The sequence below is a fragment of the Ursus americanus genome, chromosome 8, assembly GCF_024610735.1.
Source record: "Ursus americanus isolate L20-20 chromosome 8, mUrsAme1.1.p, whole genome shotgun sequence".
Classification (NCBI taxonomy): Eukaryota; Metazoa; Chordata; class Mammalia; order Carnivora; family Ursidae; genus Ursus; species Ursus americanus.
The window spans coordinates 43,017,589-43,032,488 of NC_142134.1; the positions used below are offsets into that span (position 1 = coordinate 43,017,589).

At 40.9% G+C, this 14,900-nt stretch overlaps 1 protein-coding gene and 1 pseudogene across 5 annotated transcripts in view; both read left to right on the forward strand.

Annotated features, from left to right (window-relative positions):
• Positions 1–9,612, forward strand: part of LOC148109573 (uncharacterized) — a 47,258-nt pseudogene extending 37,646 nt beyond the window's left edge.
• Positions 1–14,900, forward strand: part of LNX1 (ligand of numb-protein X 1) — a 198,890-nt gene that overhangs the window by 62,337 nt on the left and 121,653 nt on the right. Inside the window, exon 1 of one of the 5 annotated variants that reach the window (XM_087864136.1) lies at positions 12,299–13,191. The exons of the other annotated variants lie outside the window; for them this stretch is intronic. The gene's annotated coding sequence lies outside the window, so the exon portion shown is untranslated. Of the gene's footprint in view, positions 1–12,298; positions 13,192–14,900 lie in introns of those variants that run through there. 5 annotated transcript variants of the gene reach the window in all.

Consider the following 14,900-nt stretch of genomic DNA (forward strand, 5'->3'; position numbering starts at 1 on the left):
AACAAGGTTGTATAAAAATATTTACTGCTCTCCTATAGGTTCACGTGTGTGGTGTAGTGTCCACGTCATGAGGCAGAAGGATGGATTATTCACTGGAGTTTTTATGGACCCACATTCAAGTGTTTCCCCAGCTGTGTTTACAGCTTTGGGTTTCTAAGCCTCTTGAGAAGTAATCAGTTTTGATTATCTTAAATCCCAAAGTAAATTTTCTTTTTTGAGATTATTCTAGTTGTTAACACAGGTTAGTCTGGCCTATTAAACCGCTTTTAGTGCTGTGACATCCAAAAAGAAAGCTGTGGTTTTGCTTTGAGGGGAGAGGACGATTTGAAATATGATTCAGATTCTTGCTTGTAAGAGGTGAGGTCTCAGAACTCCTTTGTGTGCGTGCTCTCTCTCTCTTTTTTTAATCTTGTCCTACTCTTTGGTTATTCCATTGAATAAGTCTGGTTTCTTTAGTGTAAGTACCTTTAGAGCCAAGATTCTTATCTGATGTTTTTTTATTGGTTCATAGTTTTATGACTTTCCGTGTACAAGCACAGACGTCTATTACGCTCTCAGTAATACTTGTTTCTTGACTAATGAGAAGAACAAGTGATATTTAAAAGCTTGGGAGATTATAATTTATAGGTGATTTCTTGTTAGGTAACTTGTCTAAATGACTATTTGAACCTTAACTATTCCTTAGCTGTAACTATACAATTAGCCACTTTTAGAGCCAGAGTGTTTGCTAAGAGCTAAGGCTCTGCCATTTAACTCTTAGCTTGGGCAGATCAATGAACACATTTGTGCCTCGGTTTCCTTATGGAAGTGATGACTAATGGACTAAATTAGTTAATTCATGGAAAGTGATTATTATAATGACTGCCGTAGCGATTAGCTGCTGCTCTGGCCGCCCCTGCCACTGATATATCTGTAATCACTACCCTCTTGACCAGTACACCCAGTCTTCCACCCACTGGGGAGATACTCTCTACTTCCAGGCTTGGAGCTTTGAGAACTATTATTTGGAAAAGCGAGGCAACAGAGGAACATCTGAGGCTCTGGCCAGGTAAGCCAAACCAACCAGCCATTCGTTTTGTGACACATGCAAGTGCTAAGAAAATGAGATGAAAGCAGCAATAGGTGTCCCACGAGATACTTAATTTGGTCAACATATGCTGATCTTCCACTGGCCCTACGGTGCTGTCCTGGCTGCAGGGTCCTGAAGAGGAGGCGGAAGACCCAGGGCCTGCCTTTGCAGTCTTGTCTCCTGCGAACTTTGTAAAGCGTGTAGTACTTAGGAATTTCTTGTGTCCATATAGGGAATGTGTTTTCCTAGATCTCTAGCGGGGGGGGGGGGTAAGAAAAAAGAGAAGGAGGCTTGCTATACACAGAACACTAGAAAAGAGAAAGGATAGATACTGAATTAAAATGTCCAGGCCCCATATGCTTCCACCGTTGCTAGATGATGAACCACTTCAAACCCAGTGACTGAAACAACCACCATTTATTATTTCTCGAAATTCTGGGGGTTGGCCGAGCTATTCCTCTGCAGGTTTTGTCTGGGATCACTTGTGAGACTTCCCTGAGCTGGAAGGTCCGAGATAGCCTCACTCAGGTGTCCGGGAGTTGGGGCCGGCTATTGGCAAGAGCCCCTTCCCTTCCTGAGGCCTCTCATCCACCCGTAGGCTGGCCAGAGCTTCTTTGCGGCACGGCCATCTCAAGGTTCCAAGAGAGCAAGAGGGGAAGCTGCGGAGGCTCGCAGTGCCTCGGCTCTGGAACTCCCACAGAGGCCAGGGCCAGCCCCGCCAGGTTCAGAGAAATGGTCCCTACTTCGTGTTGGGAGAAGCGTATCACATTGCACAGCATCAGTGAACTGCTGCTGAATTTTCAAAAACCTATACTAATAGCTTGAAACAATAGTTTTTAGATTTCTCCGTAATTCACTGGAGGCCATCATCACAGAAGCCTTACCGCAGCCTGTTTACTGCTCTTGAAATTGCGGCGTTTTCTCTGCAGCGGCCTGTTGATCCCTCCCGTTTCTCTCTGCAGTTAATCAGTGTGAAGTGTCTTGACAAAACTAGGGTCAGTGATTTGAAGAAAAAGGAGAACTCCATTTCTGGCTCACTCTCAGAGTCCAAAACAGACGAATGAATTTAGGAATGGCTCCCAAAGTCAACTTGGGATAAGATGAAGAGAGTACATGTTTTAGGAGAGCAAAGAGCCAGATTCCGAGGCGGGGCCACACCCCTAGAGTCCTCCCTGCACCTGGAGCTTCCTTTGAAATGAAGGAAATTGCCCCACCACAAGGAGGCTGAAGGAGGCAGACAGATGTGAGCGTGGAATGTACACCAGTAAACATTCTATAAACACAAGGGGACGAGGGCGTCGTGAGCAGTGAACAGCGTGGGCTGACTAAAGGTATCTCAAGTTAGCCTTTGGCTTCTTGTATCTTACTTCACATTGGCTCCTGAGGAAGTTCACGGTTTAGACAAGTCTATAACTTGAAGATGTATGATCTAAAGAATTGGTCATTTTCCCAGGTACCCGTGGTGGAACCCTTCACCTTCTGCCCAGAATTGTGTGATCCGAGTTACTTAGAAAGGTTAACCCAGCAGTCAAGAAAGGATAGAGGTAGAAATACCAAAGGATATCCATTTCCAGAAGGTTGCTGGAGACTTTCTGAGTGCTATTTCTGAGAAGAATACTAAGTGATGTAGGGGAAGTCTTAGAATTAAATATGAGAATCCCAGAATCAGAAACTCTTGCCTGGAGAATGTGTTGGTGCAGAAATACGAATGGAATGGCAAATTTTCCTGGCTTGGAAGACGTTACCTGTGAGGCAGAAACCCTCAAAGTGACCCGATGAGTTCTTTATATCTGAACAGCACACATACATTTTCACAAATGCACGTATGTGATTCAGTTCCAGCATAGGTACAAGTGTGTGGTCATGTGTGGGTGGTCTTTTTGTTTTCTCCTTTTTGGCTTGGTGCCTCTTTTTCTCTTCCACACACACTGATTCCCAACCCACCCATCTACCCAGATAACTCATATTAATAGTCTAATATGTATCTTTCCCATTTTTACCGACAGCTGTATAGTAGTATACCCATGCATACACACACGTACACATACAAGTGCTTTCTGATCATTGTTTATTTTACAAAAATAGAACCATAGTACGCATGGTACACATTTTTTCCCCTGCATTGTGCTTTACTCGTCAACAACACCTTCTGAAGTTCTTCCTGTCACCCAGCACATCTCTGAATCATTCTTCTAGAAGAATGGCTACATGGTTCCATCATATGGCTATTCCATAGTTTATTAGCCATTCCCCTATTCCTAGAAACACATTGTAGCTTTTACAAATAATTTGCAAAAACAAAAAACAAAAACACAAACAAAAAACAACCCCAAACAAACAAACAAACAAAACCCCTCCAAAAACCTAAAATAACTCCTCACCCTCCAAAAAACACCTTTCTAGGAACCCTTTTGTTCTGGTGACTTTGTTTCTCCTTGAGAGGTTCTCAGGAAAAGGACAGCCGGCCTGAAGAGTATAATATTTTAAATTTCAATACACATCACCATACTGCTTCCCCAAGAGGTTATAGCATTTTTTAAAAATTAATTTTTTAAGAGGGGGTGGGCAGAGGGGCAGAGAGAGAGGAAGAGAGAGAATCTCAAGCAGGCTCCATGCCCAGCACAGAGCCCAATGCAGGGCTCAATTCCACAACCCCGAGATCACGACCTGAGCTGAAATCAAGAGTAGGGTGCTTAACTGACTGAACCAACCCAGCGTTCCGGCTATAACATTTTCTCATTCCATTCACACTGCATGAAATACTCCCTTTCCTACAGCCCTGCCAGTGATAAGTGTTGCAGATCTTTTAAATTTTAGGCAGTCTTACATCTCATTGTTAGTTCAGTTTGCAATCCTTTCCCTTGTGGTGAATTTGAGGCTATTGGCACGTTTCTTGGCATTTGGACGTGCTTTTCTGTGTAATACCCATTCATATTCTTTACCCATTTTCCTATTGGCTTATTCTTGCTTCTCTTGTCAAATTACAATCTTTGTATATTATGAAAATTAAATATATTATCTGCATTATATATATTTCTGCAAATCTGTCACAATGATATTTTAATACTTTTGCCTTAAAAATTATAATTATTATTGTTAAATACATCTGTCTTTTCTCTTGTAACTTCTGACTTCTCAGTTTTTATCAGAAAAGTTTTCTTGTACAATATCATATGTATAATCTACCAGATTTTCTTATAAGAGTTTTGCTTTTCTTTGTCTTTGTCATTCATATTTTTGTACTGTGTTCTTGCATGTGCTACAGAACTGGGATCCAGGAAGCTGCTGGCTTAAATATAATGGCCTCATAGATAGTTTGAATAACTGGGGAGGAAGTAGCCTGCCCTATCTCTATTTTTCCCAAATTACTTGTCTCGTCTTTGGTATTTATTTTTCTGTAGAAACTTTAGGCTCACTTTACCCAATTGCCAAAAACAAACACAAAAAATACCCACACTGTTGAAATTTGGGGTAATTTTTATGGCATTCAGTCTTCTCATCCAAGAATTTGGTACGTCTTTCCATTTCTTCATTTCTCCTTTTACATACTTTAGTGTGACTTTGTTGTTTATTTCCTCTTTTTTTGTTGTATCTATTTCTAAATATTTCACAAGGGTTTCTTTTTCACTGTTTTAAATGGATCTCTTCCCTTCCTGTTCTTATTGCCAGAGTAACGAAAAGCTACTGATGTTTTGTTTTGGTTTTTTGTAGTTTTAGATCCATCTCCTTTACCAAATTCTCTTCTTAATTCTGGGAGTTTTTTACTAGATTCCTTTGGGTTTTCTAGGTTTACAATCATGTCATCTGCAAAAAAAATAGTTTTTCCTCTTCTTTTCCAATGTTTTTTCCAGTTTTAAAATTTGCTGCCATAAAGTTTCATATTATGTTCCCTTTTAATACTTTTGGTCATTTTAATCTGTTCTTTCTACTTCCTGAACTTTTATAATTTTGCTTTTTCTTCTTTTTAAAAATCAAGCTTATTTAGTAAATGTGTACATTTTTAACATAACAAGATTTTAAATTTATTTACATATTCTGTTTTTCTTTCTACTTCATTAATTTAAGATTTTGACTTTATTAATCACTCGGGTTTTTTTTTAAATAATTTTTTAGAATGTGGTTTTAATTTCTTTATTTCTCATCTTCATTCTTTCACAAGGACATTTTGACCATAAAATTTTTGATACAATCTTCGTAGAGCCTTGAGTATATTATAAAGTTCCCCTTTTCGTAGCTTTCAAGATGGTCAGTGATTTCCCTTTAATTTCTTCTTTGAGCCAAATGTCATCTAAGTATTTCTTAATTTCCAAGTAGTCAATTTTTTGGTCATTTTCTTTCTTATTCAGTGAATTAGGATCAGACCACATAATCATTAATATTTTTACTCTTTGAACTAGCTGAAGTTTTCTTTGTAGCCAGGTTTAAGGGTTTATAAATGTTTCACAGACATATGAAAATTCTCTGGATTCAGAAATGTAGGGTTTTGCCCAATGATGGCATTGGGAGGCAGCGTGGCATAGAGCTTGAAAGCAAAGACTTCAGAGAATATACGTCTACTTCCAAATCTTCACTTTACCATATGACTGTGAGCACATCTGTAAGATATGAATGATAATGGTGTCTACTTCATAGAGCTTTTATGAAGATTACATTATTTTATATTTGTAAAGTATTTAAAATAAAAATTAGCACATAGCAAGTGCTATATAACTTGTTATAAAAATAAAAATAATTATTTAATTCATCTATGTCCTTACTGCTTTCTTTCTGCAGAATTTTCCAAAACAGTCCAAAGAGATATATCAAGTTTATATAAAATTTTTGGTGCTTTTGAGGGTGGCTTGTGGGTTAAAACATTATTCTGGGGCTACTTTCTTATTAACTAAATTTTAAATTATTAAAGTGTTAAGTTTTAAAATACTTCCTTAGCTTTTTAAAACTGTGTATATTCTTTTTTAAATTTTTTTTTAATTTTTAAAGATTTTATTTATTTATTTGAGAGAGAGCAAGTGAAGTGGGGGTGGGGGGTGGGCAGAGGGAGAGAGAATCTGAAGCAGACTCAGCACTGAGCCTGGAGCCCAGTGTGGGGCTCGATCCCAGGACCCTGAGATCATGACCTGAGCCAAAACCAAGGGTTGGACGTTTAACCAACTGAGCCATCCAGGTGCCCCTAACTGTATACTTTCAATATTCATCTCATTTTTTTGGGTTTTTCTTATCCTCACTACTTACTTTTTTACACTTGACCACACTTAAATAAAAAATTTTGCCCTTTTATAACCTTGGTCCCAATCTCATTCTTCCTTAGCTAAGTTGCCTTTTCCCCCAGATAACACATAAATAACCATTCTTATATTTTGGAATGCTAAGTTTTCTTCAGGGCAGTTTGGGCAAGATAAAGTAGCCTGTGAAATCAGATTAGATTAGAGGTCTGTGTGCTCCCAAAATTGTGTTAAGTATACCGATTTCCACAGTCCATTTATTTTTGCCATTTCTGGTGCCTTTTTTTTTTTTTTTAAGATTTTATTTATTTATTTGACAGAAAGAGAGACAGCCAGCGAGAGAGGGAACACAAGCAGGGGGAGTGGGAGAGGAAGAAGCAGGCTCCTAGCGGAGGAGCCTGATGTGGGGCTGGATCCAGGACTCCAGGATCACGCCCTGAGCCGAAGGCAGACGCTTAAGGACTGAGCCACCCAGGCACCCTGCCTTTTTTTTTTATGTGTAAATCCAAGTTTTTGTCTCATATTGCTTCTGCCTAAAGAATTTCCTTTTAGAGTTCCTGTAGTTCCTGTCTATTGGTAATGAATGCTTTCAGTCTTTGATTATTGGAAAAAATCTTAATTTCCCTTCATTTGAAAGGCTTTTCACTGAGTATAGAAATGGGGGTTTATAGTGTTTCCTTTTCATTATTTGAAAGGTGTTCCTCCATACCCTGTGGCTTTCATAGTTTCTGTTGAGAAGTCTGCTTTTTCATCTTCCTTCCACAGGTCTGAACCATTAGGAAGGCTTTCTCTCATCTTCTATGCTGCCCCAATATTTTTCATGAGCACCTGGTATGGTCTGTGATTGCATGTGAATTCTCTTTAATCTGCTGCTGCCAGGATGTCTATGCTTTCATGATAGCCCAAACTTAACTTTAGAAATTCTTTGCAAATTTTAGCAGGAGGCTTCTTACCTGCTTTTATGGAAAATCTGTCTTACTTTCATACTCTGCTTCACATTAGCTAGTACTCGTATTATATTTCTCCTTGGAGGTGCCTGTTTTTTCTTCGATTTCAGGCTAGTTGGTTGCCCTACAACCTCAGCTCTTTAATGGACCCCAGAACAGTTATAATTATGTAGATTATTCTACTTTTTCTTTTTCTTAGGGTGTGAGTGATGCTCTTTCCAGATTTTAACATTTTAAGAGAAATCCATTAACTGAAATTTTGAGTTTAATTGACAAATATTATTATTTAATCTGTAAATCTAGCAAAAAATACAGTTCCTTTTTATGGTACTTTTATAACTTAATTTATTAAATTTCCTTAAAATCTCCAACTGCACTATAAATTATGTGGTATAAAGATAACATATTAAGTTTTCTTCTTAAGTATTCCAACTATCTATTGAAGTAGATTGTATTTTCCAAAATGGCTACCATACCCAATTCCCATCCCGTATGCTTTCAGTGTGAGCTTGCTACTTTCCATCAAGAGTTAGAAACTAATTTTCCATCCCTTTAAATTTGAGTGGGCCTTGTGACTCCACCTACCACTAGAATATGGGAGGAGTTTTGCTAATCCAGTTCTGGACATAGCCCTTCACTCTCGTCAGCTTCCACTTCACTAGTTAATGGCGACTCCCGAGTCTTGCGGTGATTTTATAATCCAGGTTCCCTGGATTCTCCCTTAACTCTCTGCTGAGTAATGCAAACCAGCCAGAGGTTGTGAGGAGGGAGAAGTTATTTTAGCACTGGTTAACAGTCAGCTCACCTTTGTTGTTGTTTGGCTCTATTCTCAATTATTTTAATATTCTTTCAACAACTCTTAATAGATCATTAAATTACCTCTCATTAATTTTGCATATCTCTTTTGGTCTGATTTTGTGGCCACAATTCCAAAGTCATTCTACTGACATCCTGAAGTTACCCACCGGAATTGTATTTTTTAAAAAAATCAAGTTGTTGTTCTGTTTCTCATAATGCTTGTTTTACATAGTTAGATGTCTGATATTTGATGCATGCTTTGGTGTTTAATTCAAAGTAGCTTCGGACTGTAATATCTTCTTATAAAAAGTGTCTTTTATCATGACGGAATGTCTTTTTTTTTTTTTGCCTTGTTTAATGATTTTAAATTTCAATTCCATTTTTGCTGATGTTAGTATCCTATTTCTGACCTTTTCATCTCTGCATTCGCCCTACTTTGCCCTTATTTCATCACTTTAATAGCATTCAGTTGAATTTTTTGTTTGAAAGCCTTGGTGTTTACTTATTCAGCAAATATTTATTGAGCACCTTACTATGGCCTAGACTCGGTTCTAGACATTGGTGTATAAAACAAAGATCCCTGCCCTCAAGAAAGTCTATGGGAGCAGACAGATAATAAACAATATGCATAATGAATAAGCAATTAACAAAGCATTTTGGAGGTCCTAAATGCCATGGAATAAACTAGAAGAGCAGTGTAGGTAGGATTGGGAGTGCAACAGGGAGGTTTGTCACTATAAATAGAGTGGTCATGATAGGTCTTATTGAGAAGGTGACATCTGAGTAAAAATTAAAGGAGGGAAGGAGCCGGCCATGTGGACATCTGGAGAAAGAGTATTTCAGAAAGAAAGAATAGCCAATACCAAGTTGTAAGATAGATGTATAGTTGGCGTGTACAAGGGAAAGCAAGGAAGCCAGTGTGGTAGGAGTGAGGTAAAAGGGGGAAGCAGGAGATTAGGGTTGAGACTCATCATGGATCAGGCAATAGGGACATCACTGGTAACTTGGCTGAGGATGCACAGTTTTGAAGAAATGGGAAGGAAATGCCGTGTTCTTCATTTAACATGATGGTGGACATACTTAGTCTTATTTCTTCTCTCTAATTTGCTTATTATGGATTTGATTTTTTTAAAACTTTTTCTTTTTCCTAATTTTCAAAAGTTTGACCATTCTCAGAAGCAGGATATTCCAGTCTGAATTTCTTGCATTTTCTGGTCTCTAGCCTAATCTCATTTCTGTCTTTGCCTGCCACAAGAAGAGGCAGGGAATTTTAGCCATTCTTTCCTGCAGGCCCTGTGCACGGAAGAAGGAAGAGGGCTGTGTGTGACTTTGGGCCACTGTGGCAGTCTGGGCAGAAAACAGGTGTCATGGTCATATCAGGTCATCGAAAACAGCTTCCTAAAGGGGCCATTCCAAAGGTGAGCACAGAGATAGTGCAATACTCAGTGCTAGTAATAGTGTGTGTTTCAATGGGAGGGGTGGAGCCATTATCACATAGGAGAATGGAAGCAATGACTAGAACTCTGAGAGAGAGTTTGTGCCCTATGTTGGAAAATTAGCCACTTCATTAATCTGGAAGGGGAGTTTATTGTTATTTTAAATATTTATTTATTTATTTTTTTTGAGAGAGAGAGCAGGGGGAGGGGCAGAGGGAGGTGGAGAGAGAGAATCTCAAGCAGAGACCCCCCCCCCCACTCAGGGCTCGATCTCACAACCCCAAGATCATGACCTGAGCCAAAATCAAGAGTCGGATGCTTAACCAACTGAGCTACCCAGGAGCCCCCTGGAAGGGGAATTTAAATGCACACACGATAGCATGTCACTTCTCCTGCAATGCTATACATTCATAGTGTCATTGTTTCTAGTTTCCTGTCCTTGCATCACTCTTTCTTAGAAGGGATGACCACAGCCTGCCATCCCCACCCAAGAGGTTCAACCTCGTCCCAGACATGAGCATAAATCCTTAGTCCAGGAGAATTTACTTTCTAGTTCATTATATGAAAGACAAGTTAACTCTGTCTCAGACTTCAGACTGATATTCTTCGTTCACTTTTTGTTATAAAAACCAAACAAATCCAGATAGTCTAAGTATATTCCAGATATCAGGTGTTCTTTGGAGATCTAGTTAAACTTGGCCTGAACCCCAATACCACTGCCTGTGGGAATTCAGTCCTCACCAATCTCTGTTGAGTTCCTGGGTCACTTTCTCTTGCTTCTTCCCGCCTCCACACTCCATATTGGCATGGGCTCTGCTGGTTCTGTCTCTTGTCTACCAGGCTTTTAAGTCTAGAAATTTCACCAGTTTTCCCTCATTAGGTCAGCATTTTGTGAGTGTAAAAACTCCTCATTAGTTCAGCATTTTGTGAGTGTAAAAACTTTAATGACCAGTCACTTTTCATGGTCTTAGTTCATTTTTTCTTCAAACATTTTCCTATTTAAAGAGGGGATACTGTGCTTATGATAAAAGAATAAATAAGAAGTGCACCAGCTTTAGTTGCTAGTATATTTTTAGTGGGGCAATGGGGAAAGAGTAACATTCATTCTTTCCCAGGAAGAATAGAACAAAACCCAGCAGCTCACTGGCAACTTTGAATGAATATACCACAAATTTGGTAAACTGCCCTTCAACAAATTCACAGAACAACAAATGAATTTTGGCAGTTCCTTTGTTTCTGCACCACCACCATCTATAAGAATTGTTAATACATATGATAGCCCTGGGTTGTAATGAAAAGGCCATCAGAAATAAATTTTCCATTTGTGAAACCATTGCCAAATACTCCAGGCAGTATGATAACCCATGCAACCAGAGGTCATTTTCAAAATATTAAAAATCAGTACAGCACAGGCATCAACCAATAATAGACCAGACCAGTCAGACAAGATGTCAGGAGTAAATACCTGGTACAGCCACATGGTGGATACCAGCTGAAGAGCTGCCTTACCTATAACCCAGTAGCAACTTTGCTAATTCACATCATTTTGTGTCCAAATGTTTCTTTTCTCTTTCCCTTTCCAAACTGAACCTTGTTCATCATGCATTCATTCAACAAAGACATTATTATACTTCTTCATGTGCTCACCCAACCTTTCTCCAGCTCCTGCCCTATGTCACCCACACAGGTATTATCCCTAATAAAGTCTTTGCATGTTTCATCATATCTTGGCATCTGTTTCTCCCAGGACCCAGACAAACTCCCTAATGGCTGTATCAAGATCATAGACAGCAGAGGGTGCGCCTGGGTGGCACAGCGGTTGAGCGTCTGCCTTCGGCTCAGGGCGTGATCCCGGTGTTATGGGATCGAGCCCCACATCAGGCTCTTCTGCTGTGAGCCTGCTTCTTCCTCTCCCACTCCCCCTGCTTGTGTTCCCTCTCTTGCTGGCTGTCTCTATCTCCGTCGAATAAATAAATAAAATCTTTAAAAAAAAAAAAAGATCATAGACAGCAGAGATCACTTGTTACCTTTGGATTTATCCCTGATCACTGCAGAGGTTAATTTCATTTCCAACTTTTGGCATGTACATTGGCAGACCCTGATTTTTGTTTCTCATTCTGTCCCTCTTTCCATCAACTAGCAGAATCCTAAGACTTCCTGATGAGGATCCACTTTTGCTTGTCTATGAAATCTCATGTGATCATTTCTAGAGGAGGACAATGGTGCTAACAGAAGTCAGCCATTTAAGCAGGGGTAAAGAGGATAGGTGGGGTACAGATTCTACAGAATGGGTAGATTTGTGGGGGAGAGGATGGGGTACAGGGAGAAATAATGGTAATGAGTTTAAAGAGTTTGGCTTTGAGATGACTGACACTTGGGACTGACCTGTCAGTGACCCCTGGCATGTGATTGCTGGTTTCTTTATCCTGGAGGAGATACCTTGCTGCCTTGAAACGGGTTGAAGGTAGACCAGGAACATCACAGATCTTCTAACTTCAAGTTCAAATGAGTTGGTGCATGCAGCAGGCCCTAGGGGCAGAGATGGGGAAGGGACATCCTGGCACCACTGCTGTCCCTCTGCTAAAACTTCGCAGCTCCCTGACACTGAAGAGCAGCTCCCAGTACACCTGGCTTGCTGCCACACTCACACTGTAGTCCAGCTGCAAGTGTAATGGGCAGACGGAACATGAACAGTGTTGATCCAGGTGCGGCCAGATCACCAAGAAGGACTGGCCACCCTGCGGAGACACCTTAGTGAGAGTCACCTAACATGGGGGTGTGAATATGCCTGTGGCAGGGCATGTTAAAGCTGCACTTCCAGTCCACCTCCTGGGGCAACTCAGAGAAAGTGGGATTGGACTGGAAGGGTGGCCTCTCCTCTTGCCAAACGGACTGCACCACTTCAGGGGGACAACCTGAACCAGAAGAACCAGCCCGGCCACCTGAGCTGATGGCCAGCACTGATATTGACAAAGCCTCAAATTAAGACAGTACAAACAAGGAACTTGGAAATCTAGGGCCTCTATTACCCAGACTGGTTAATAACACTGCTCCTGGCTCTTAACTCTCCATAAATGCTCAGTGAACTGGCCTGAATGGATTTGAATGCAAAATGCAGACCTCTTCTCAGACATTCTCACGTCCCAGGGGGAGTGATTTCCTGCTCTCTTACCTCTACTTTGGCCCCTCAGCTGCAGCTGAAGTCCACATTTCCAACTCAGGATTAGTTGAGCTACTCAGTAATGGGGGCTCCACAAAAGGTCTATGATGATAACCACCCCACGGTCTCATAATTGGCAAAGGAACTAGGTTAAAGTATTCATTACTCTGTGATTATGCAAACTTTGGACTGGAAGTACAGCTTCCACGCTGACTTTGGGAGGAGATGGCTGCTCGTGGGGCAGAGTCCCCAGAACTGGACATGGGGAAGCCCTCCCTCCACATCGTCCAAACCCAGGTCCACTGCTCCACCTCACTGTGGCTTCATGACCACCAAGAAGTCTACCCTTGTTTACTCCAGGCACCTTGTCATGGAAGAGTGACAGGTCGCCATGGAACTCAGCTCTAAGAAAGGCCTGAGAAGCACCCATCCAGGTTCATCATCCAAGTTGAAAAGGAGTGCCTTCATCTGTTAATGATTCGAGAAAAGTCAAATGAACTTTCCTTTGCTGAGACTCTGTTAGTCAGAATCTGACCAAGAGGCTGTCTCCTCTTTAATGGTGAGTGGTCTTCATGATATTCTCTTTCCTATATTCTTTGACTTAGGAGAACTGAAGGACAGGCTTCTTGGCAATGGTCCCCATTTTTGAGGACCTGTCCTTTCTTGGACGGAAGCGAAAGTTCATTAAGAAGCGAAGTACTTCCCCACCGAGAAAGTTGGCTTCTTCTGCACTTATCACACCTGAGGAGCCCAGCAACATGACTCCCCTCTTGATTTTGCCTTTTCCACTCCATCTCGCTGGGACATTTTTTTGTGTGTGTATCTGTAAGTCACTTTATGTTATTAGTTATTATGAATTTTCAACTCTCTCAGGAAAAAGTTTGAAAAGGTCAGGCCCTTGGGCCTGGACTCTATATGACAGCAGAAAAGACAGCAAATATATTGGAAGGTTGTGGTGAGGAAATGGTAATTTGTTTTCCACTGAGGTCTGACGGCACAGAAAATGGAATTAAAAGGAAATTAAATTACACCAGATGCTTCAAAAGCTTATGAGGTTTGAGGTGGGGATCTTTAAGAATAGTTTACTGAAGTAGATTAACTCCACCTTCAAGGAATTTCAATTCTACAGATGTCAATATCTACAGATGTTTCCGTCACCTGCAGAGAATGGGTCTTTTTCAGATTCTTCCCAAGGTGCCAGCAATTCTGACTGTGGTCATGAAACTCTGAGACCGCAAGTGAGAAGTACTTAGTCTTTCTACCCTCTCAGAGAACCTACCCCTACAATGTGAAGACCGTAGAGCTGTAAGATGTAAGAGGCCACAGATTCTCTGGGGTGACACACTTAGAATCTAGAAGCAGGTTAGGATCCTGTTCTTACAGGTCCCCTACATAGCTAAGGGCCAGGATGAGGCTGTGCAGGCACCTGGGAAGATGATGAGCCCTAAAATCAAGAAGACTACACTCCAGTATTGGCCCTGCCATTTACTAGCTGGGCAAACTCAGGCAAGTGTTTTTAACAACTTGGAGCCTTTAAACAAGAAGAAACAAGCCCATCCCATCCTTCATGCACTTGCACCTGTGCCACTCCTCTATTATGGCAATTTCCACCTTTGATTGTTTAATCATTGGTCTTAAACCCTACTTTTCCTTTGACTATGAGTTCCTGAAAATAGATACTTCTTATCCTTGATATCGACTTGCATATTAGTGGTATTTAATAAATTTGTTGAATAAGTGAGTGAAAGAATAAATGAGTGAGTAATGAATATCTAGAATGTAGCATTACTGTAACATTCAATGGGATAAAATCAGCTCCCTTTCCCAAGTCAACAGGCCCAGAGTGCTGGGAGAGGGAAGGGGAACCTCAAGATTTAACTTGACCTGAGTTTCTCCATCGCCTCTGCCTCCCCTTGTCTTGTATTCATCTTTAGTTCTTTTAACTAATATTTATCACAGGCATTGGGCTAAGTTCCTTCCTGGCACTGGGCTGAGTCCTGAGGGTCTACGAAAATCTGTGTTCCCTACCTGGCTGTCTAGAGAGGAGATGGTCTTTTAAAAATGGCAATCCGTGAAATACTTGCTGAAGTAGAGTGTGTGGCGAGCACGAGGCAGGCACAGACCCGGGGAGGTCACGGAAGGTTCTGTGAAGGAGATGGCGTTTGAGCTGAGCCCTGCAGATGGAGGAGGAGTTTCCCAGGCTGAGGGAGGAGTCGTACCTGAGTCTCAGGTCTGCCTGTAGTCAGCTGGGCATGTCAGACAAGTTAC